This window comes from Dama dama, chromosome 12 (assembly GCF_033118175.1).
Source record: "Dama dama isolate Ldn47 chromosome 12, ASM3311817v1, whole genome shotgun sequence".
Taxonomy (NCBI): Eukaryota; Metazoa; Chordata; class Mammalia; order Artiodactyla; family Cervidae; genus Dama; species Dama dama.
The window spans coordinates 24,194,268-24,216,666 of NC_083692.1; the positions used below are offsets into that span (position 1 = coordinate 24,194,268).

Sequence of the window (22,399 nt, forward strand, 5' to 3'; positions counted from 1 at the left end):
ATCTCAGGAAGAAAGTCTAGAGCCCCTGTTCCTTCCTTCTACGCTTCTCATTCCACCACACCCACCTATGCTCATCCACGCTCCTTGACTGCAGCACCAGAGACACTCATGACCCTTCCTTCAACATTCTTAGAGTTTTGGGCCATCATTCAGCTCCTTTCAGTTAAGCTAGAGGGTGGGATTCACTGGGTCCAGTGTCTTCCTACAAGATGAATTTGGATTTCAATAGTAAAAATGCTAGGATATGGGGTAGTGTTAACCTCCCATCATACAACTGCCCATAAGGACACTTACTAGGTTAAGATGAGGCCTGGAGCAACTAGTTCCCTTCTTTGACGGTGCTAAGAACACACACGGAGGTCCGTAACAAAGCACTCTTGTCCTCTGTGGTCTTTCTTTAAGTCATGGGGAACCTCACTCTTCTTCCTTCCCTGTCCCTAGACCCCTCTGCTGTATTCTCCAGGGAGGTCACAGCTCTATACCTGACATCATTACTGCTCATAAGTATGGAAAATTCCAGTAAAGATGACAATGCCCTGTCCCAAGTCTGTATCTTGCTGAAGGGCATAAACAAAAGCAAACTTTGACCTAAGTCACAGGCAAGAAAGAAAGGCAGAGTCTTTGACAGAAAGAAATGTACAAATTTGCAAATACTAGTCAATATTGAGCCAGTGCCTGAAAGTTGCTTTACAAATCAAGTGTGGTAGGGATAAACCTCCATCTTATTATTTTTTTTTCACCTTAGAACACTAATAATCACTGCCTTTCATCTCCAATTCAATGGACATGAGTTTAAGTAGACTCCGGGAGTTGGTGATGGACAGGGAGGCCTGGTGTGCTGCAGTACATGGGGTCGCAAAGAGTCAGACACGACTGAGTGACTGAACTGAACTGAACTGAGCTCCATGGGAGGGAGAAAATTTAAGTCCCTAGGAGCATGGGATCTCTGTTAGAGATGCTTGTGTAGTGTCCCCACATCCAAACACTTAGGTCTCAATCTTTTTACCTCCATAACCCTACTCCTCAACACAGCGCATGTACGTTAATAGTTGTTGAACTAAGTAACAATTTTCTTCAAATCAGGAGTCCAGTCCTCATGACAGCACAGTACCAGAGAAGAGATTAGATATAAAACTTATTAATTAGTGAGCATCTGAGACTAATGGGACACCTCACCTGAATTCATGTCTCAGACAAGATGGAATCTCTGAGATCATCCACCCCTCAGGCTTGTGCAGCCCTTCCTGGAGGTGGCAGAGTTCTACACAGGGCAGGACAAAGAGGGTGAAAAGAATTTTTTTTTTTCTTTTTTTTCTTTATTAGTTGGAGGCTAATTACTTCACAACATTTCAGTGGGTTTTGTCATACATTGACATGAATCAGCCATGGAGTTACATGTATTCCCCATCCCGATCCCCCCTCCCACCTCCCTCTCCACCCGATTCCTCTGGGTCTTCCCAGTGCACCAGGCCAGAGCACTTGTCTCATGCATCCCACCTGGGCTGGTGGTCTGTTGGGTGAAAAGAATTGATACAGGTTATATCCTACCCTAGGTAATATAGTCCCAACACCCCCACCCATCTACCCCTACTCTCACCCCCAAGCTGGGCTGCCTCTCAGTCAGCTCCTATAGAACAACTTCTTTAACTCAAATCTTAAAAAAAAAAAAAAAAAAAGGATTATCCCACTCTAACCCATCTCAGGACCTAGTGGGACCAGGAACTGGGTCTTGGATGAGATGTTGTGATAGACATTCTTAACCTATTAATGCTGCCAAGTCCCAAGCTATCCTTCTGCAATCAAAAATTCCAGGCTGAAATTTCTCTTTGAACTGATCTAGTGAAGTTGGGACAGGCACACAGAGTACACCACCCCCGCCCCAGGCAGAAGGGCTTAGATAGCAACATAAAAGCTTTTAGTTGCAAAGCCTTCTCTTAACCAGGCTTGCTTTAACAATACTCCTTTGTCCCTCCTCAGACGACTGAGCTCCTTGTATCCTGGCAGAGGGAGGCACGGAGGGGAGGTGACTAGCTTGGAGTTTGGTTTCTAATCTCCAGGGCAGAAATTCTTTCAAATTTGCCCAGCACCTGGGCTGACTGCTGAGTCGGAAATGAGAGCAGCTGGGGATGGGGACGGCTCTCCCCATGATTCCTAAGTTTCATAATCAACTCTAGCCTCCCCCCTCCTCCAGTTTACCACCGTCACAGTTAAACTCACACTTAACGACTATGAAGTTGTGTAGTTCCCATGTGTGTTCATATTCTCGCTTTGATTTCTTTGAGCGTTGGCCTTCCCCCACCCCTTAATTTACTGCTGGTTTCATGAACCTGCGTTCATTTTCTGGGCTATCTTAGTGCCCACACATTAATGTCTTAATGCTTTATGGATGAATTCACATTATCACAGAATATAGTAAGTTCCTCATTTTCAGGCTCTAGGTGTTCATGAATACTGCATAGTTCTTATCCACTGCATTTTCTTTTTGATGACTGAAAAAAAAGAAAAAAAAGAGGACATGACTTTTAAAGATCCATAAAGTAGGAACATACATTATTTTGAGAGCTCGGTGAAAGTACACAAACCCCTCTCCCACATGGACATTTGAATAGAAAACCTTCTGATAAACCTGTAGGCAACTTGACCATTTCTCTGGGGCCTGATGCCTCCCAGCCCTCCGCTGGTACCACTTTCCCACCCCTCAGAAGCATTTAACAAACATTCAAGGACATCCTTAATAACCCATTGCACCTGCTTTCCTATCACAGTTCATCCATTTCTGAGCACAGCTCATAGCTGTGCAAAGTCCCGAAAATCTTGGCCTATCTCCAGCTCGATACCCACCCTAGAGCGAGCACTGACTTTAGTCAGCAATCTAGGCCTCCCTGTCCCAGTACTTTTCTCCCTTCACCTTCTCTCCTAACTGAGAACTTAATGGGGCCCCAAGTCAACTGCACAGTCCCTGTGCTGCTTCCCCCATATACCGTGGACATCCCCTTTTCTGGGGCTGCCTACCAGCCTTTCTCTCCCTTGGGGTAACAACACTTCAATTTCTCTGTCTTCCTCTGAATTGTGATGTGGGGCGTTGGTGGAGCTTACATCAGCGTATACTCCTGGCCTTTCTCTGGTCGAGCGGTAGATACAAGACTCAACTTAGGTAAACTTAACCAACTTAACCCTTGCACTTGAGCAGATAAAAGTGATAAAAATAATTGAAGTCCCGTTGTTCTGGCAGCAGAGCCCAGGAGGCTCTCAGTTACTTCCAATTCCCTGGGCTCCCAAAGCTGTCCTCCTGGTCCTAGCCTTTTCAAGTCTGTTTTGCCAGCACGCCTTCCAAATCTGTGAGCCATCTGATCGTATCCTGCTAATAAATTCCTTTTAGACAGCTAAAGTTGGGTTCTGTTACTTGCAACCAAAGAATCCTAAAAGTTCCAGCTTCATATTCCTTCCAGTTAGGCTCTTTATGCCTCTAAATTTTATGCCTCTTTCCTTCCTATTTGAAAAAAAGGCTGTTACAAACAGATTCCTCCTCCCACCCCATTTTCAGACTCCAGCAGATCTTGTCTTCCTCTCTTACTGCCTCGACCATGCCCGTATCTTCTGGTAAACAAGAAATTTTCTGCCCTTCCATTGCATACCATAAGCATACCATCCATAAAGCAGTAGCGCCTGTCTACCGTAAGTAATTTCATAATGACATTCAAAGAGAACAGGAAGGTTTCTGTATGCTTGTAAGGGAAGACTGGTTCCCTGGGGGGTTTCTCCAGTTCTCTCTCACCCAGATTATTTTCCTGTCGTGCGTGCCTGCTAAGTCACTTCAGCTGTGTCCGACTCTTTGTGACCCTATGAATGGTAGCCCTCCAGGCTCCTCTGTCCATGGGATTCTCCAGGCAAGAACACTGGAGTGGGTTGCCAGGCCCTCCTCCAGGGGATCTTCCCCACCCAGGGATTTTCCCAATCTGTGTCTCTTGTGTCTCCTGCATTGACAGGTAGGTTCTTTAGCACTAATGCCACCTGGGAAGCCCGTTTTCCTGCTAAGCTCTTCCAAATAACTCCAAACTCAAGATAGCCTTTGACTTCAGCGCTTCCTCCACCCTACCTCACTTCTCTTTTTCTTATCACAGCATTCTGTGACAGACCATACACGGTTATCTCTTGGCCTCCAGTTTCCACGCCTCGGTCCCCTCCTAAGTCCTTCCTGCTCTGGCTGCTGGCCCAGCCCCTTCGCTGAAATCACCCTCTTGAGCAACATGTCTCCTGACTTGTGGTCAGAGGGCAACCCCCAGGAAACCAACCCTCTCTAACAAGTATGCAGAAGTTTTTCTGGTTCCCCTTGAAAGTCCTCAAGAAAATGTCTTATGGTGGACAAGAGCTACCACTTTATGGATGGTTTGCTTTGCAGAAGGGCGGAAAAGTTCTTGTCTTTCAGAATATATGGTTAAGGACCTAACATTTTCAAGGTACTTTAGAGACTACAAAGACACTTGTGAGACTTTCTTTTTCCCTACCTGGTGGTAGAAGAGAGATGTGAAAAGAACGATCATTAAATGCCTGTGATGGCAGGGACTTCAAACTCTGTATGTGTTCATCATCTTTATTTATGCTTGCAACAGCCATGGAGTTGAGTTTTATTGCCATTTCCATTTTACAGATGAGGAAATAGGCTCAGAAAGGTTAAATAAACTGCCTTAAGACGCCTGACTAGGATGTGGAGTCTGAACTCAGGGCCAGGTTGCTCGGATAAGACAAGAAGTCAGAAAAGGGGCTCGTATCCTCTGGTGTGTGTGTTAGTGCCGTGGGGCTTGGTTTGTCCCATGGCCCTCCACCTTGAATCTGTACTTGAATCACTAGAACCATTATACAGTGCCTCCCTTCACCCAGGGTCACCCTCTCTACCCATTCTCACAACAATGAACGTATGTCTCAGCATTCCCTGGGTGAAAAGCCAGGGGACCCACTCACTATTACAGATGTTATTTTTAGGTCTGCTTCTGCAGCAGGCAGTTCTGTCCTGTATACACCTGATCTTACTTGGCATGTAGATGGAAAGGACTTTGGACAGAGTGCCAGAAGACTTGTGTTTGAATTGCATTCCGCTTTTACTAGCAACATAACCTTGACCAAACCATATAATCTCTCTGAGCCTTGACTTCCTCATTTATAAGATGGGGATTAATAATAAACCCAAGAAACGAGATAAGTCAACTGTAAGGCATTGTATACATTTTTGTTAGGAACAGATGATTCCTAATTTCGGAATGAGGAAGACCCAGATGATGGAGTGAAGTCCGTGGGAGAGCTGGATAGAGACTGACGGACGCCAAATCTTGGGCTTTAGTTCCTAACTCTTCCTTCTTTTATTTTCTGTAACTGGTCCCTTGGCTTCCATACACTATGGCTTCTAAACTAAAATTATATAGGAAAACATTTTCTTCGACCTCAAAGTTTATTTTTTGCCTCTGAGTTTAAAAGAAACTCAGAAAATTTTATGGGCCCTAAAAATATTGTGGATGCTCAGCCTTGCACTGTACCTAAGGGATAAATCACCCCCAATTCAGATCCTCTGTCTGAACAGCCCGTTATACTTTCTTCTGCACAATGCTGCCTCCCTGAGCCAGAAGGGAGTGGAATCAGCCACCAGCCAGAGATGGAAAACCAGAGCAGAGCCGGACTCCAAGGCAAGGGGGCGCCAAGGAGGCGCCTTCAGCAGGTGGGCTTTGCTGCCAGATTGACTGCAGGATCTTCTTGCAAGGTGTTCCTGAGAGGGGCCTGTCTCCTGCCTCTCTGACAGTGTCCTAGGACAACCCACGGCTTCACTGTAGCCCTGATCCCTTCTCCCCAGCCCTGCTTTACCCTCAGCAGAAAATACTCTCCTGTTATGGAAGGCCTCCTGCGCTGAGGACGCTACATGCATTTCGTTACTGGGTCATCACAATCTACTTATGACCCAGGCCTTACTACCTCCATCTCAGAGAGAAAACTAACTCAGGGAAGCCAAGAGCTCTTGCCATTGGCACCACGTGGCAGTGCACTTCCTCTGCCGGCTTGAGAAACCCACAATTTCGGATTAGGACAGCAGCTCAGCTTCTCATCCAGAGTGGGGCGAGACTGGCTGGATGGTTCCTTTCCTTAGAAGACTCTGTGCTGCCTTGCACCTCTGAGAACTCTCTGTCACTGTGGCATGTGATTAAAACGGGGGTGAGGGCTAGCAGGGAAGCAGCCATCAGACCTCTCTGATCAGGCCTTGACACACATAGGGTCCCTGTGAGAATTAGCAAAGGGTGTCCCCTCCGGGCCGATAATTGACAAAGAGATATCCTAGTGGGCACTAGAAATCGTAAAAATGTCTTTTCCTCTTGGCTGTAGCTCCTGTACCAAACCCTGGCTTGACGTAGGGATTGGAGTTGCATTGTCTTCCTCCTCCCTCCCAGCCTTTCTGCAGGACCTAGGGCCCACCTGAGGGGCCTGTCTCAAGTTCTGGCCCTCCTGTCAGGGATTTCCCACTGATCCACATACCAGAATCTCCAGGTTTTCTAGATGACAGCCATCATTTTCCACCTTCCAATAGAAGGATCCCAACTGACTTAAGAAAGTTCTATCTGCTTAATCTTTGTGGTATAAACCAAACTGTCAACCTTGGAAATTCAGGCTCTGCATTAGGTAGATTCCTTAACTGCCACAGGCCTCAGTTTTTCCATCTTGAAAGTGGGGATAATAAAACCGATCTTGCAGGCCTATTTCAACGAATGGACAACACAAGACACAGTGCTGGCATCTAGTGGGTCTGCAGTGCCATGCGGACCGTGGCCCTCGGGGAACTGGTACCCAGAGGATACCCACAGTGGAATTTGTACCCCCACAACTCCTACAAGCGGGGAGCTGAGGGGTGCTCTCCTCGGGGCTCCTTCAGACACCTTACACGCAGGCGGGGTGCAGGGGCCGGGCGGGCAGAGGAGCTCTGCACTGCAGCCCGGCGCGCCGCGGTCGGGACCCGGGGGCGCATTTCCAGGCGCCCGGGCGCAACCGACTCCCGGAGGCGGGGGAGGGGCTAGGGAGTCGGCCGGGCCGCGAACCCGGAGGGCGAGCCGGTGAACGGGCGAGCAAGGAGTTAAGCGGGGCCGGAGGCAGAGCGCCTGTCAGACGCGAGCATGTGCAGTTTGCACCGCATCCATACTATGGGTGAGTGCCGCCGCCGCCGCCGCCGCCGGGGGCTCCGCTCGGCCCGGGCAGCGGCGGCCGCAGCCCTCCGACCCCCGCGCCGCGGCGGACGCCTACACACGATGCCGGACTAGGCGCGGCGCGGGAGGGCCGGCGGCGTGGGGGAGGCACGGGCAGCGGCAACTCGGCGCGGGGGGAGCCCGAGCGCCGGGCGTGGGGGCGGGGAGCAGGCGGCGCAGGAGAGCGCCCCGAGTCCCGGCGCGGGAGGAGGAGCGGGAGCGAGCCCGGGAGACGGCGCTCCTGGCCGCACCTGCGCCCGGCAGGCGGCCGGCCCTGCCCTGCCCCGGCTCGCGATCCCGGCCCCGCACCGGTAGGTGCCCTCGATGCCCGCAGAGAGGCCTTTCCGCCGCCAGGAGAAGTGGCCACGCGGGGCGGGCAGCGCCGAGTTGCGGGGGGCGCGGGCGATGGTGAGGTGATGGGGAAGACCCTGCGACCGGGTGACCAGGCTGGAGGCGCTGCCGGATCCCGCCTGCTCTTTGCTTTCGATTTCGTTGCGGTGCCCAGGATAGAGAGCGAGCCGCAGATTAGATGGTGCGCCCGGGCTTGGATTCGCTGCGGGGGATGGGCGCACAGGGGGGCGTGTTGGGGAAGGGGTGCACCTTGGCAACTTTCACCGCCAGAAACAAAGGGGGCATCCGGGAGATGCGAGGGGAAGGGGCCAGCCGGGGATCTCCGGCAGCGCAAGGTTGACACCCCCTCTTCCTCCGCGCGGAGAGCATCCCCGAAGCCTCGGGAGGGCGGAGGGGGCGTCAGTCTGGGTGGAAGCTAGAGAGGCTTGAATCACGGGCCCTCCTGAGTTTGAGGACTTTTCTGAAGGGGAGGAAACCGTGCCAAGATGAACCCTCTCTCCAGGGTGCATGGGAAAACGAGGCGATGGTGGACTGCACACCTAGTCCTCCCCTCCCCCGGTCCGGGCCCTGGGGCCCAGCCCAGCCCCCTGGCTGCTAGAGCTCCATCTGCCCACCCTGATCTCCGGTGCTCTGTTGGAGAGGCGGGGCTGGGATGGGGACCATTACCGCAAGGGGAGGGAGACGTTGGCCTTTTCCCCAGGTGTCTTCCTTTCCCTCCTTCTATGTCCAGTCGGAAACTGACCCCCTTCCTTCCCTCCCTGGACTATGTCTCCCGCTTTCTCCTCAGTTTCCTCGGGGGTATGTTTGTTTGGTTGCCTCGGGTACAACCTGCTGAGGGTGGCAGGTTGTTTTGATACCACTGGGAGCCCTCCCAGAAGGAGAAGAACAGGACCCTGGGGAGCTGCGCCAGTGTAACCTTGGGGGCTCAGCTCACAAGTCTGCCTTCTCAGCGCCCAGTAACAAATGAGCTGTTATTCTGGCCTTCCGACTTGAGTCGGGAGGCCTGGGGTTTTCTCTTTGCTGTAAGCAGGGAGAGTGGTCAAGGGGAGGGCAGAACACCCTCTGGGGATTGGGGGGTGGGGGTGGGGTGGATAAAGTGTCTTTTTCTATAGAAAGCAAATGAGCCAGTTTCCAGGTCCCCAGTCCCCGACCTTGTGTCTCCAAGAAGAATGTGCCTCCAGCTCTGAGCCTCTTGCATGTGACCCCCAGCTTCCATCCTGTGGCAGGACTGCCCATTGCCTTCTTAGAAAGGACAGCCCTTTGAGAATCAGGTTATCCACTGGTTGCAAGGCAGACCTACATCTGCTTGCTTGTGGAGACAGAATGCGCTGGGTGGGATTGGGGGTGGCGTTGCGGGGAGTGGGGGCAGGCTGGCTGGGTGACTCTTCTGTCTGCTTCTGTAAATGAATTACTAATGCTGTAAGTGGTTGGGCCAGGGTTGGGCCTGGCCGGACACATGGAGGGGTGGGCTGAGATAAGGCTTGACCCTCCTCCCCAAGGCTTTAGTTTATATTTGGGGACAGAGTTGAGTAACTGGGGAAACAGTCGATGCTGGGTCAACTTATTTATCCAGTCCTTGGAGGGAAACAACAAGCTGATTTCGTGTTGACTTTGGCCACTTAAAGGTACAGGAGGGAGGGTGCAGTAAAGGATATCAGGAAAAATGAAGTCCCCTGAGCTATAGCTCTATATGGCCCTGGGACCTGTGGCTGAAGTCAGATGCAGGTGTGAGACTGGAGAGCACCACCAACCCCGCTTTTAGGGCCCTTTCCCCTCCCAACAGGCAGGGTTGACTATGGCTCAATTCTCCTTTGGGTTTATCCCAAGCTTTTCCGAGCTGAGGATAATGATATAGAGGTTTGACCTCCCCACTTACAGTGGGGAGAGAGGGGCTTTTCCATGGACTGTTTCTCAAATGTACTGAACGTAAGATGGGGAAATGATACTCCCTCTGACTCCCCCTTTTAAAGTGATGAGGCATGAATTTTTACATTTATAAAATGACTTAAGTGCCTTGAAGTCTTGAATGAAAGATGTTTAATGAGCTAGGGAGTCTTATACAGTGTTTATTTCACTTGTATGAGATTCACACATTGTTTCTAAAGGGAAAGGTCTCCTTTGGCAGGAAAGGGCCACATTACAGCCTTTGTGATAGGGAAAGCTCAGTGTTGGTTTCAAAAGTGTAGTTTTTTCATCAGAAAGGTACTTGCGGGCAGCAAGTGCTATGCTTTCTGCCCCTGCTTTCCGGAAGCCTTTTGAGCTCCTTCCTAGTAGGATTTTTTTCTGGTAGATGTTGTCCAGCCTGGATGTCAGTGACAATCCCCCTCCATACTCTCAGAAGGGTCTCTGATGATGTTTGGGAACACTGATGTTATAAATTGAGACCTGGATAAGGGCAGTAAAGTGAAGCTGCTTGGCCTTATCAGCAGCCGTATCAGATCTGGCTGTCCTTGAGGGAAGGGAAATCTAACCCTGGCTGTTTACAAATTTTTGTCTCTCTACTTTCCTTTGCGCTCCTCCCCCATCCCCAGTTTTACAGGCAAGGTGGTTTAGGTTTGTTTGTTTGTTTGTTTTTTATAATTATTCCAGGAACATTCCTTTTAAGGTGTGGACAACTTCTGCCTTGGCAAACTCTCAACTTCCTTTGTGGCAAGACCTGGGAATGTCGGAGGGACTCTGGTGCTCTGAGCAGGAAGGAACTCAGCCTGACTGGCCAGGGCTTCTGCTTCTCCCACCACCACCTCTCAGAAATCATAGAGGCTTTATATTTGAAAAGTAAAGTCCAAGCTGATTTCTGGGGAAGGGCTAGGAAGTGGCGCTCTTGACTATGGCTTCCGTGGAGGGAAACTGAGTCACACTGTGAGTTAGCATGCTGGCCATGATATGTGTGTGAATGCCTGTGTTGGGGAAGTTTTCCTTGCCTGGGATTTAAAAGTGTTTAGAATCCAGTACCAGAGATCCACTGGTTACACTTTTTTGTTATGAGATAAACAGGCACTGATAGAATTTAGGTACCCACATGTTTGATTTCAGATAAACATTTGTCTTAGACTTTGTGCTATGGCATGTGCCATGCTGCTGTGATTCAAGGGAATGGAAGGGGTTTTCACCCCTGCAGCTAACATCCATAGACAGAACTGAGGCTGGATAGGGAATCTATCCCATTCACAGATAAAAGGGAGAGCCTGCTCCCTACCCTTTGCTCACACCATCCTGCGGCTGTGGATTCCCACTCCCCTTTGCCCTAAGGCTGTCCCCAATGTTCATTTTAACATCCATCAGTTCCTTTAGGTATTTGGTGGGGTCAAAGCCCCAGAATGAGTAATAATGGCTCTCTGTTTCCTCAAAGGATGGTTCTGAAAGGTAACTTTCCACCCTCTACTGATGTTGGTGTTTCTGCCTTTGGGGTCGGTCACAATTAAGTCTGGCAGCTTGAAGAGTAACCAAAGTCATTGCCAGTTCCTGTTTCTGAACATTCAGCTCCCCATTGCCTTTTATTCTGCTTGCTCCCTAGCGGGGAGTTTGATATCCTTTCAGGGCTCTTGGCTCTCCACGTGGCTGGTATTGTAGACGGGACAGCACCCTTGGAATTAGGGCAGACAGTCTACGTGGCAGGACTTGGGTCCTCAGATTGCTCCTTTCTGCTGCTCCACCCTCTAGATGCATGGCAGTTAAAAAAAATCAAGCATGGCATTGTCAAATCCTAACTTACCATTGGGAGATCTAATAGATCAGGGGGCGTAATCACTGAGGGCTCTTTCTGCCACCGCTTTCCACTTCAGAAGCCCTGCATTCAGGGCACACTGGGACTGCTTTCTCAATGGGACTTGAATAATGAAAGCCTTCTAGCTGGTTCATTCATTCATTGTTTCCTTTCAGTTTTTAAGAGGCACTCCTGTCTCGTGAGTTTCTGGAATGGTCTGTCTCCATCAGAAAGGACACTTACCCTGGGTTATCCTAAAGCCTTGACAGCAGCCCTGAGGAGTGAGGGATGCCTGCCAAGAAGGAGAGTGAAGGGCCACAAAGAGAGGATTCTTTTCTGGAGTTCTGAGGGGGTGATTCATACTTTGAGATAAAGTGTGCTTCCTGGGGCCCCCCGGTCTTGTCATTTGCACAGTCAGTGGAGAGACAGGTCCTGGTACAACAAGAAGCCCACCTTGAAGAAAATAACCACAGTTCTTTGAATCAATGGTGGGACCTATTTTTAGCCCACTTCCAGCCCCCATCTTGTTTTTCATAGCAGTCCTTGGTCGGACCCATTTAGTCTTCAGTCCCTAGGACCACTCCCCTTCTCTTTCTCAATTGAAAAAGCCTCTCTAAAAGCCAGGAATGGGGCAGCCAGGGCATTGGTCTTCCTTTCATCTACCTTCTGAAAACAAGTATGGATGAGAAATATTATCACCACTGGGCAACACAAGCAGTGGCTCCAGACTTTTGTATTGTGATTGTGTTTTTGTCTGTCACAACAAGGGGATGGCCTTCCTGTACTAACCTGTAGACGCCTCAGAGCTTTCATATAGTCTACCCAGTTTCCAGCACATAGTGAGTACCTATTTAATCATCAGCTGGAGTACCTGGATATAATCGGATACCCAGATTTCGAGGTCGTTGGGCGATAATGCTGTTTGTGTAGGAGCTGACGGTTGGCAAAGGCTTCTGGGATTAGGAAATCTGGGATCCCTCCCTGACTCACTTGTGTGACCTTGGACAGCCCACTTCAGCCCTCTGAGATTTCGTCCCACCCGTGGAGCTCCAGCTGGCTTCTGGGAACATAGCGATAATAACAATGACAGCCACTGTTTATTGACTACTCACTCTATGCCAGGCACTGGGCTGAGCACTTGATAAAGGATAAAATCACTGCACATGCCACACAGTTAGAAAGAGTCCAAACTGAGATTTGAACTGAGATCTGTCCGAGTCCACTGTGTTCTATAGCCTCGGATCGCATGGTGGAACAAATGTCGGGGAGAAAGTCAAGTGGAGGTGGTGGCAGTTAAAGTGTAAGTAGGAGAGCTGGTGTGGGTTAAACACAGCTAGTTAAAAGGAGACGGAAATTGAGATTCTCCTTTGAAAAACAACATCCTGACGAGTGTTTGAATGTTCGGCAAGAGAGAGGTCAGTATTCTGCACTGGGGAAGCCTGGGAGTTACTATAAGAGGACAGACTTTCTGCTTAGCATAAGAATGTATCTCATAAACCCCATTACATTTGCATGCCAAATTTTTCTCTTGCTTAACCAGCTATTGGGGCAGCATTTTCCTTCTATCACCCTACCTCTTCTAGTCATAGTAGTTTATCTTTGCAGATTCTTTTTTAATCTTAAATTTTTGGTTGTGCTGGGTCTTTGTTGCTATGTGTGGGCTTTCTCTGGCTGCAATGAGTGGGGTCTACTCTTCATTGCGGTGCACGGGCTTCTCATTGCAGGGGCTTCTCTTGTTGTGGCGCACAGGCTCTAGGCACATGGGGTGAGTAGTTGTAGTGCACAAACTCAGTTGCCCGTGGCATGTGGAATCTTAGTTCCCGGACCAGGGATTGAACCCGGGTCCCCTGCATTGGCAGGTGGATTCCCATCCACTGTACCCCCAGGGAAGTCCTTTGCAGATTCTGGACTCCAGGCCTCATTTTCCAACCTAGTTTCTGGGCCTTCCCCTGCCCATCATTATAATCCAGCTGTGGAGACCCTGATTATGACTCTGGATCTCAGGTATACTCTCTAGGGTACAGCAAGCATTGGACCATCCTGTCCTTCTGAGAAAGTGTTTGTGGTCGCTGATTACTCCATTCAAAGTTGACCAGCTAGTTCACTGAGATGGTTCTCATCTCTTTTTTTTCTTGTTTGTTTCAGGCAAGTTAACTCTGGGGCTTTTCTACCATTTTTGAGATGCTTTTGGAAGAGGAGTGGAGGTTGAGCTGGTGGCCTGGAGCAGGGGGGCTGACCCCCTTTTGAGAGTTGACGTGACAGTGTATAATGGAGCTGAGGTCGTGGGACTTCAGTTCTTGTTTCAACTCAGTGACTCAGGGCATGTGACATAAATTCGTTTCCTTATCTGTAAAATAGGAGCGTCGGGAGAGATATTCTCTAACATCTCCCCCGGCAATAATGCTTGGGTCATCTAGTAGATTTCTGGGGCTTCCCTAGTGGCTCAGCAGTAAAGAATCTGCCTGCCAACACGAGACATGGGTTTAATCCCTGGGTCGGGAAGGTCCCTTAAGAAGGGAATGTGTGCTTGCCTGGGAAATCCCATGGACAGAGGAACCTGGTGGGCTACAGTCCATGGGGTCTCGAAGAGTCAGATATGACTGGGCAACTAAGTGCACACAGACTTGTTAGAATCTGGATAATTTGGTTCTTTCTCAGGCGATAACTCAGCTGGTCTGGAGTAGGAAGAAGTCACAGCTGAGAGAATAGAGGTAAGGTTGAAGGAGAAAGAAGCCCTATTACAAGTTAGGGACCAAGTCTTGTGAAGGAGGCTTGGGTTGGGTCACGTCTCCTTGTTAAAATGGGGAGCCAAGAGGTGACTTCTGTTCACCCTTATTGTTGTCATCTCCCAATGATCTTGTCTTAAAACTTAATCTTCATCCCCCCCATCCTCCTACTCTCCCCAAGTGAAGACAGCAGGGAGGTCGTGCACTGGTGTATGTCTTGCAGTCTGTGCTTGGATTTGGCAGATACAGGTTCTGGTTCAGCCCAGTATCCTTCCAAAGCCCCAGGACGTAGGGACCGGCCGATGTTTTCCCAGTGACTCAGAGTCAATGAGGATGTATCGCCCGCTGCAGCCCTTGTTATTGTTCAGTCGCTCAGTCATGTCCAACTCTCTGTGACCCCACGGACTGCAGCATGCCAGGTTTCCCTGTCCTTCACCATCTCCTGGAGTTTGCTCAAACTCATGTCCATTGAGTCGGTGATGCCATCCAACCATTGCATCCTTTGTTGCCCCCTTCTTCTCCTGCTCTCAGTCTTTCCCTGCATCAGGGTCTTTTCCAATGCTGCAGCCCTAGTTCCTCCTAAAAGAACAAGATCATATGATAAGCTCAGCCTAGGGATCCAGAGAGTCACAGCTTTTCTGTTCATGGAATTGGGCTGCCTCGATTTCCTTTTAAACAAGCCACTCATCCAAGGATTCTGCTCTCCATTGGTACGTCTTTTAATTTCATCATATTCAAGGTTGGGGAGCAAATGAGTTGCCATTGAATCCACCAAACCAATCTTTTCTGTCCCTGCCTGCCTTGCTTTCTTCCTGAGTTCCTTATTGCCTTATTGCAGTGATTTCGAATGGTGGTTACCATACCACTGGGGATATTGAGAAATTATTTTAGTTGGTACAGAGACAAACATTTTATTTTAATAGCTATGTTTCTAATGAGTGTAAAGAAACATGAATCATTGGGATTCACTCATAATACGACTTGATTTTGTCTCCCGCTGTCCCTTTATTCAGTGGGATTGGTTGTTTCCCTGACCCGGCAGGAAAACTCCATCAGGCCTCATAACGAATGACCCGGGTCATTGTTAGGCAGTAGAAGGTCCTGTGGTCACTTTAAGTCACAAACTGTCTCAATTCAGTACTGAATACGTCCAGTCCTTTGTCCCTGGGCTGAGAGGGACAGGAAAGGGCTTGCTTGGCCAGCACTGTTGTCGGCCAGCTCCCAGCTTCCTGGGCTTGGCAGGTACCTAATGCTGAGTCTCTTCTTGTGGCCATGGTCATGGGTTTCTCAGAGACTCTTCCTCCATGAGTGGGGACTGTTTACTTCCAGTTGTCTTGAAAAGAGCAAATTATCCTCTATTCTAGATCACTGTTCTTTCCTCAGCCCCTGAAAATCCAGCGATTCACCTCTCGCCTCTTTCAGCTAAGGTCTTTCCATCTGTCCAAATGGCCCTCTTGGACAAGACCTGCTCTGATCTGGAGCCAGCCTCTCTTGCATGTGGCCCACATTAGCCCGGGAAGCAATCACACTGTCTCTCCTGCAGCGAACCCGAGGACGCGGGCCCACCCCCACGCCCCCAGCTCAGCTGGCTCCCTCTGCTCCACCCACAGCAGATGGGCAGCGCACGTCTCACACCTTGTGTGTCTCAGGTACAGTCAGGTGCCAGTCCACCTTGTCCTCTCAGTTGCAGGCTCAGATATCAGATTCCCTGGATGGTTCTGTTGGAGGCCCTTGCACCAGCTGGGGAGCATCAGACCTGTTGTATTCAGTGCTTTAGTTAAGATTTTCAAGACTTTTGATTGAACCTCTTGTTTTGTGTGTCATAAGAATTATAACGACAGGAAAAACCCAGGATTTCGTGAATATTATTGCTTAGGATAAGGCTACAATACATACATAACTACAAATTTAACTTAAATCAAGACGTTAGCAACAGCTAACATTTACTGAAAACATATAACAAATGCCAGGTGCTCTTTTTGGGATGGACATGAATTTGAGCAATTTCTGGGAGATGGTGAAGGACAGAGAAGCCTAGCGTGCTGCAGTCCGTGGGGTCGCAAAGAGTCAGACATGACGGAGCAACCGAACAACCAAGAACAGTCTTTCATGTAACTCTTACAAGGGAGGTACTTGTGTTATTTTTTAATTTACAACTGAGTAAGCAGAGGCAGAGAGAGCTTCTCTAAGGTCACACAGCTGGCATCAGAGCCCAGATTCAGATGGAAAGAATGTGACCCCAGAGTGGGCTCTTTTTTTTTTTTTCCTGGCTGCGCTGTGTCTTTGTTGCTTTCCGTGGCCTTTCTGTAGGTGCGGAGAGCAGGGGCTATCCTCTAGTTGTGGTGCATAGGCTTCTCATTGCAGTGGCTTCTCTTGTTGCAGATCACAGGCTCTAGGGCACACAGCCTTCAGTAGTCATGGCTCCCAGGCCAAGCTCAGTAGTTGTGGCACACAGGCTTAGTTGCCCCAAGTCATCTGAGATCTTACTGGATCAGGAACCAAACCCTTAACCACTGGACCACCAGGGAAGTCCCAGAGTGGTCTCTCTTAAATCGCTGTATCTGCCTCTTCCTACAAGGGTAGTCGAAAGCCGTAAGTCATGAAGGCGGAACTCAAATGATTGAGAAATGCTGCCTTAGGACCTAACTGCAGAGTCCTCACCCTGACATTTGAGCTCTCCATTCATCGCCTCTGCCTGCTTTCCCAACAACTCCGTCTGCCTTTCACCAAAGCCTAATCCACATGCCCGCTCACCTGCCACATATCACCCATCCCATACCTCATTATTTCCCTGCCAGGAGGCCCCTCACCTCTTTGCTCCCTCCCTACATTACAGTCCTTTTAAGAGGACCCATCTTTGCTGCAAAGGTGTATTTGACCAAAGCCACTTCAGCTAGGATCTTTGACAACTCTTGCCATGTCCTCACTAAAATGGCAGTTATTATGTGCCTTTATGCAGAACGTAGGGAAGGGCAGTTAGCACACCCCAGTATGAACTCTCCCTGACACTTCCTGTTGCTAATATGTGAAAGGCCTTCACCCCCTATGAACTTTTGGTTTCATCATTCCTAAAGTGTGGGTGTGGATTTGCTCCTTCTGATTTCCAAAATACAGTGGTTCGTAGTTGCCTTCCGGCCTCCTCTAACTGTTCAGCTCTCAAGGGCTGGACCTGTGTCTTGGATGTCTCAGTAGAGCCCAGGACTCTGCCCAAGCTTTTACATGCAGACGGTATTTAAGTGTCGGTTGGTTGGTCGGTGGGAGAGGCTGTAAGTCTCCTTTGGGCTTGAGTGACTTCTAGAAATCACCTTCCTCAGGGTGGTCACTGCTGAGGACCTTTGGAGTTCTGTTTTTTGTACAAGTTGGTAACAGAAGTTTTGGGTCCAATCTGCTGCCTTTTTTCTTTAAGAGACCTAATGTAATGCTATTCAGGCCCATACTCCTTTATCTGTGGTTTCAAAATCCAAAACATTCTAAAACCAAAAAGCTTTTTTAAACTTGTGTGATGGCAAACCCTGACCTGGACGAACATGAGGCCAGTGGTGGTCTCTTTTATCCGCAGAGCGAGCATATTCATAAATTTGGCTGCAGAGATGTTCATGTATTTGGGATGTTGCCCCCAGACCCAGTTGTGGGGGTTATGTAATCTACTGGATGCGCTCTACATTACCTTAAAAAAAAAATCTAAACAATTCTGAATGTCAGGGGTTTGGGACCAGAGGTTGTGGTTCTGGGCAGTATTTCTCCAGAGGTGCTATTGGCAGTAACGGGTAGAGAGGTCCTTTGGATGCAGGACAATGCCGGCGTCACAGACCCTCACATGATCTTGCCTCCTTGACCTTGTCCTAATCTCGGCCCTAGTTCCAGTATGACAGCCCACACCTTGGTTTACCGATTTGGTTTTTTAAAATATTGTATTGCATACAATGCCATTTATCTTGATTGCTGAGATTTTTTTTGGCACCTCCTTCAGTTCTGTGCCTTAGGTACATTGTCAATCTTGCCTCACCCTAGAAAATCAAGAAGGTTTCCTGGTTTGTCTCAATGATGAACTGGTGTGTCCTCCAGGTGTGAGTGCCTGCTGGGTGCTTGCATTTCACTCTAATCCTGGGGGTAGGGGTGGGGGGTAGGCTGTTGGCCCTTGACTGAGTCAGGTCTGAAGAGAGACTTATAAGCTGGTTCCTGGACGCAAGTCCTACACATGGATGTTTCTTCAGAGCCCATGTGAGCCAAGTTCCTCTACCACCTTCTGAGAAGGGATGCAGTTACTCATTTGAGAATCACTCTTCTTGTTAATCCCAATAGCTGCTTCAACCTGACATTTTAAAATTAAAATATATATATATATATATATACACACAAATGCTCCTGGAAGAACAGCGGAACAGTAGAAAAATGTACAGTGATGGAATCTAAAATGTTTTATTGTGTTTTCTTCACTTTTGGATGAGGGAATCGAGAGGAGAGGTAATAGAGTTGTGAGGGTTTGTGGAAGAGCCAGGTTCAGACAGCCCTGTTTCCAGGCCCTCCATTAGTATCCAAGCCAGCAGGCTGTGACTTTCCTTTTTTCCCATCCCCAGGTGACCTCAGATGGGGCGGATCCATGAATCAGTTAGCTATCTCCTCTTGATTGAAGGACACTTTTAAAGAATTTTATTTATTTTTAATTGGAGGATGATTGCTTTACAATATTGTGTTGGTTTCTGCCACACATCAACATGAATCAGCCATAGGTATATACAGAAAGACACTTTTTTTGAACCCCTCATACCTATTTGGCAGTGATGAGCATGCCTATGGGAGTTGAGGCCACCTTTCCCCTACCATTAAGTAACCAGCCCCTCTTATATTCTGAGCCGTAAGTATTTCTGGCCTGCTTTTCTAACCTATTGGAGGTCCTCTGAGATCATTTCTCTATCCCTATTTCTGTTCACGATTCCTCGTGATATAGCATTTCCATAAATATCCTTAAGCATCCTCTTACATACTGTTTACTCATCTTCTCATCCATTAGGAAGATATTCACCAGATCAAGCCTGGCACCTCTTTCTTTGACTTCTTAACACACCTCTGCCTCCAGACATTCAACCATTTGTCATTTCCCTGGGCCCTGCAGATGACATGCGGTCTTCTACCTATTATTATGTGCTGGAAAATGCTACAGTATAGTATAATTTAAATTAATTGTGGAGGTGAAATTTCCCAAAGGCCCCCAGTTGTATAGTTGTCTTAAGCCCCAAGGTTTGATCACACCGTGTACCCATAATTCAGGAACTTCATGTCAATATCTGTAAGAGACCATTGAACTTACTGTCTGGGTTTGATCACACAAAGCCACCCTGATTCTACTCATCTCCATTTTCCTCAGCACTGCAGTTTCCCTTGCATTGCACAATCTAGGATGGTGTCCCTTTTTATTAGAACAATTATTTGTAATGCCTCCTGATTACCCCAATTAAAATTTATAGATAATATGACATACCTGTATACATAAATTAAAAAATCAACATGCCTAAATTGAAAGAGAACTAAGGGGAAAATTAATTATAATACCATACCACATATTCTGATATGGATTGCTTGGGCACAACGACACAGAAAGCAGAAGGAAGGAGCCAGGTGCTTGAACCTGTGCGTAGAATCACCAAGAATGTAACAGCCACAAATACCCACAAGATACAGGTGTGTCGTGTGGGTGACTCAGATATCAGGAGAGGCGCCCCTGAAGTTGATGTGGTTTTCCCAGATGCTGAACCTCTCTTGGTAAAGTTCCAAACATAAAGTACCGTATCCCCTTGGTTTGCACTCCAGTGGTATTCCTGGTCAATTCAGTATATGTTAAAACTGTGCAAAAATCTCCTGTGTTTATTTCAGAAAGGAGTTTGGTTCTAGATGCTGATAACAAGGAATGAGCGTTTCCTCTCTGTGAATGCCCAGTGGCATGTTCTAAGTTATGTGGGAGGGTTCTTCTGTGGGTTGTTGTGGGAATGGCAGGGCGTCCGGCATTCCAGCTCCCCACTAATAAGTACCTGCAGCGCTCCCCACCCACTGTGGTGCTGACACAGGTCCCCCACCCTACCCCCACCATTTCCAGGAGTGGCCCCACTGAGACCTACTGGTCTGGAAGAACGACCGGAGGACCAGGAACTGGGAGATCTGATTTCGGGTCAAGGCACCTTAGTACTTGTATGACCTTAACTCTGGCCGCCTGGGTCTCCTCTCTGAAAAGGGGTTATTAATATAATGACACACTTGTCCTTGGTCTTTGGGATTGTGGCTCACTGCTCCCTCCACGATCTCAGGTCAGCGCAGAGCATCCATATGTACCGCACAGTGTATGTCCCAGCCACAGCTCTCCCCCACTATGGTTTTCTCTTGAGCATTTTAACATATTTATGTCTCTCTTAGGGCTTCCCTGGTGGCTCAGATGATGAAGAAACTGGCTGCAATGCAGGAGACCCAAGCTAGATACCCGGGTGGGGAAGATCCTCTGGAGAAGGGAATGGCAACCCACTCCAGTATTCTTGCTTGGAGAATTCCATGGACAGAGGAGCTTGGTAGTCTGGTAGTCTACAGTCCATGGAGTTAAGAGTCAGACATGACTGAGTGACTTACACACACACACACACACACACACACACGTCTCTCTTATCTGGGAAGGAGGAAGGGAGAAGGGACACCTCCCCCTGCCCCCATCTCTACTTTCCAGCAGCTTTTTCCTCTCCTTCCCTTCATAAGCAAAATTCTCAAAAGAGTCACGGGTCCATACTGTCTCAGTCACAGCGGTCCCCAGGAACCTTTTTGCTGCTAACTCTCCTCAGTCCCTGTTTGGCTTGCCTCTGCAGTTGACTGTGACCCCTCACACACTCCTGCCCCCACTTCCCCAGAAGGATCCCTTCCTGGGTGCCCTGCTTCCTCCCTGGCCTTTCCAAAGCTTCATCTTCCATCCTCTATGGGCCCTGGATGTCACCCATTGCACCTTCTCCCCAGCAGGCTTCTCCTCTCTACCACTGCATCCACTGGGGGCTGAGACCTGCCTCCAGCCTAGAATGCTGTGGGCATCTCAAAATCAGAGCATCTGAAACACAGTTCACTGGGGATCACCTCTGATGCACACCTTTGCCTGCATCCTCTTCTCTCAGTGAATGAACCTACAATGATCCTACCATGGCCCACGTCAGAACTATGGGTGCCGTTCTCCTCTCTCTCTCATACCTCCTTCCTTCCCACCCCCTGCCCCACCTCCAATAAATCTATCACTGAGTCCTTTCAGTCCTGCTTTCTTAATAGTTCTGGAGTCTTTGCTAATTTGAGTTGGCTGCCTGACCCTTGTTGACATTTAGGATTGCAACCTGTACTTATTGTTTGGCTGGATTAAGGTCTCTAGGGGCTCTCGGCACGGAAGGGCTTAGAGTTTCCTAAGTAATTAAAAATAAATTAACCTCATTCTGAATTATAATATAAAATAATGTTTTCAGAAACAAGAAAATTTATTTGTATACCAAAGCCACAGTAGTTTCTCTTTTATTCTCTCTCATAGCTTCTTTTTTAATCTCTCTCATTTGATCTTCTTTAAAATATTTTCCTCTGGTGCCCTACTGTGGCTGGTAGGCCTAAGTGTGTGTCTAGTGGGCCAGTTTGGACAATCCAGGATCACTTAGAATGTCAGCCACCTGTGGCCTGAGATGTCTTTGCCTGTGGTTTTTGCCTCTTGGGTGTTTGTGTGTACCTAGTGGCATGACATAGATACTGAGTAATTGTTTAAGGAACATGTGAATGAGTGCATGAATAATGAGATGAACTTGAAGTAGGTTCATTTAAGTAAAAGGCACTGTTGAAAGTTATTATCATTACTAGGCTTCTGGTATTTGATGCTACAGTACAATTTCCAAGATTGTATATTTATAATGTTCTAAAGACAATCAGCGCCACTGTTGTGCTTCAGCTTTCATACTTCAAGCCACTTTGCACTGAGTAGTCTGAACATAAAAGATGCATCTGAGGATTTCTGAATTAATAAATAAATGAAGTTGCACAACATGATGGTTTGCTTGATTCCCTTTCCTGCAGTGAGGCTGCTTCAAGAGACTCCATCACCTGCCCCTTATTTAAAGAGGTGCGTTATTTAAAGTGGCCACACCCTGGGACATCCCTGGTGGTCCAGTGGTTAAGAGACCACGCTTCCGTGGCAGGGGGCACAGGTTCGATCCCTGGTAGGGGAACTGCCATGTGGTGTGGCCAGAAAATAGAAGAAAAAAACAAAGTGGCCACACTCAGCTGTGACAGACATGGTACTCGGGGGAGGAAGGCTGTGCCTGCATGAGATCTCAGAAGGGATGAACATGGTCTAAAGACCTAAAGTCAGGCAGTATGAATAGGACTAACCACAAATCTGGGCAGTGTAGGGG

General features: G+C 48.4%; 1 protein-coding gene and 1 long non-coding RNA gene across 8 annotated transcripts in view; one reads left to right on the forward strand and one right to left on the reverse strand.

Annotated features, from left to right (window-relative positions):
• Positions 1-1,427: 1,427 nt before the first annotated feature.
• On the reverse strand, positions 1,428-3,880 carry LOC133066102 (uncharacterized). Of its 2 annotated transcripts, none has more exons than XR_009695077.1 (3): positions 3,776-3,880; positions 2,218-2,489; positions 1,428-1,510 (listed from the first exon to the last, which is right to left on the reverse strand). It is a non-coding gene; the product is annotated as an uncharacterized LOC133066102 (long non-coding RNA). The 2 variants fall into 2 exon arrangements; XR_009695076.1 differs by lacking the exon at positions 3,776-3,880 and adding an exon at positions 3,013-3,115.
• A 3,139-nt stretch (positions 3,881-7,019) lies between these two features.
• The window catches only part of TMEM229B (transmembrane protein 229B), a 40,104-nt gene continuing 24,724 nt past the window's right edge, over positions 7,020-22,399 (forward strand). For 3 of the 6 annotated variants that reach the window (XM_061156833.1, XM_061156828.1, XM_061156835.1), the window contains exon 1: positions 7,020-7,176. The gene's annotated coding sequence lies outside the window, so the exon portion shown is untranslated. Of the gene's footprint in view, positions 7,177-7,408; positions 7,526-7,551; positions 7,747-9,125; positions 9,191-22,399 lie in introns of those variants that run through there. The other 3 variants (XM_061156830.1, XM_061156832.1, XM_061156836.1) reach the window with 3 other exon arrangements.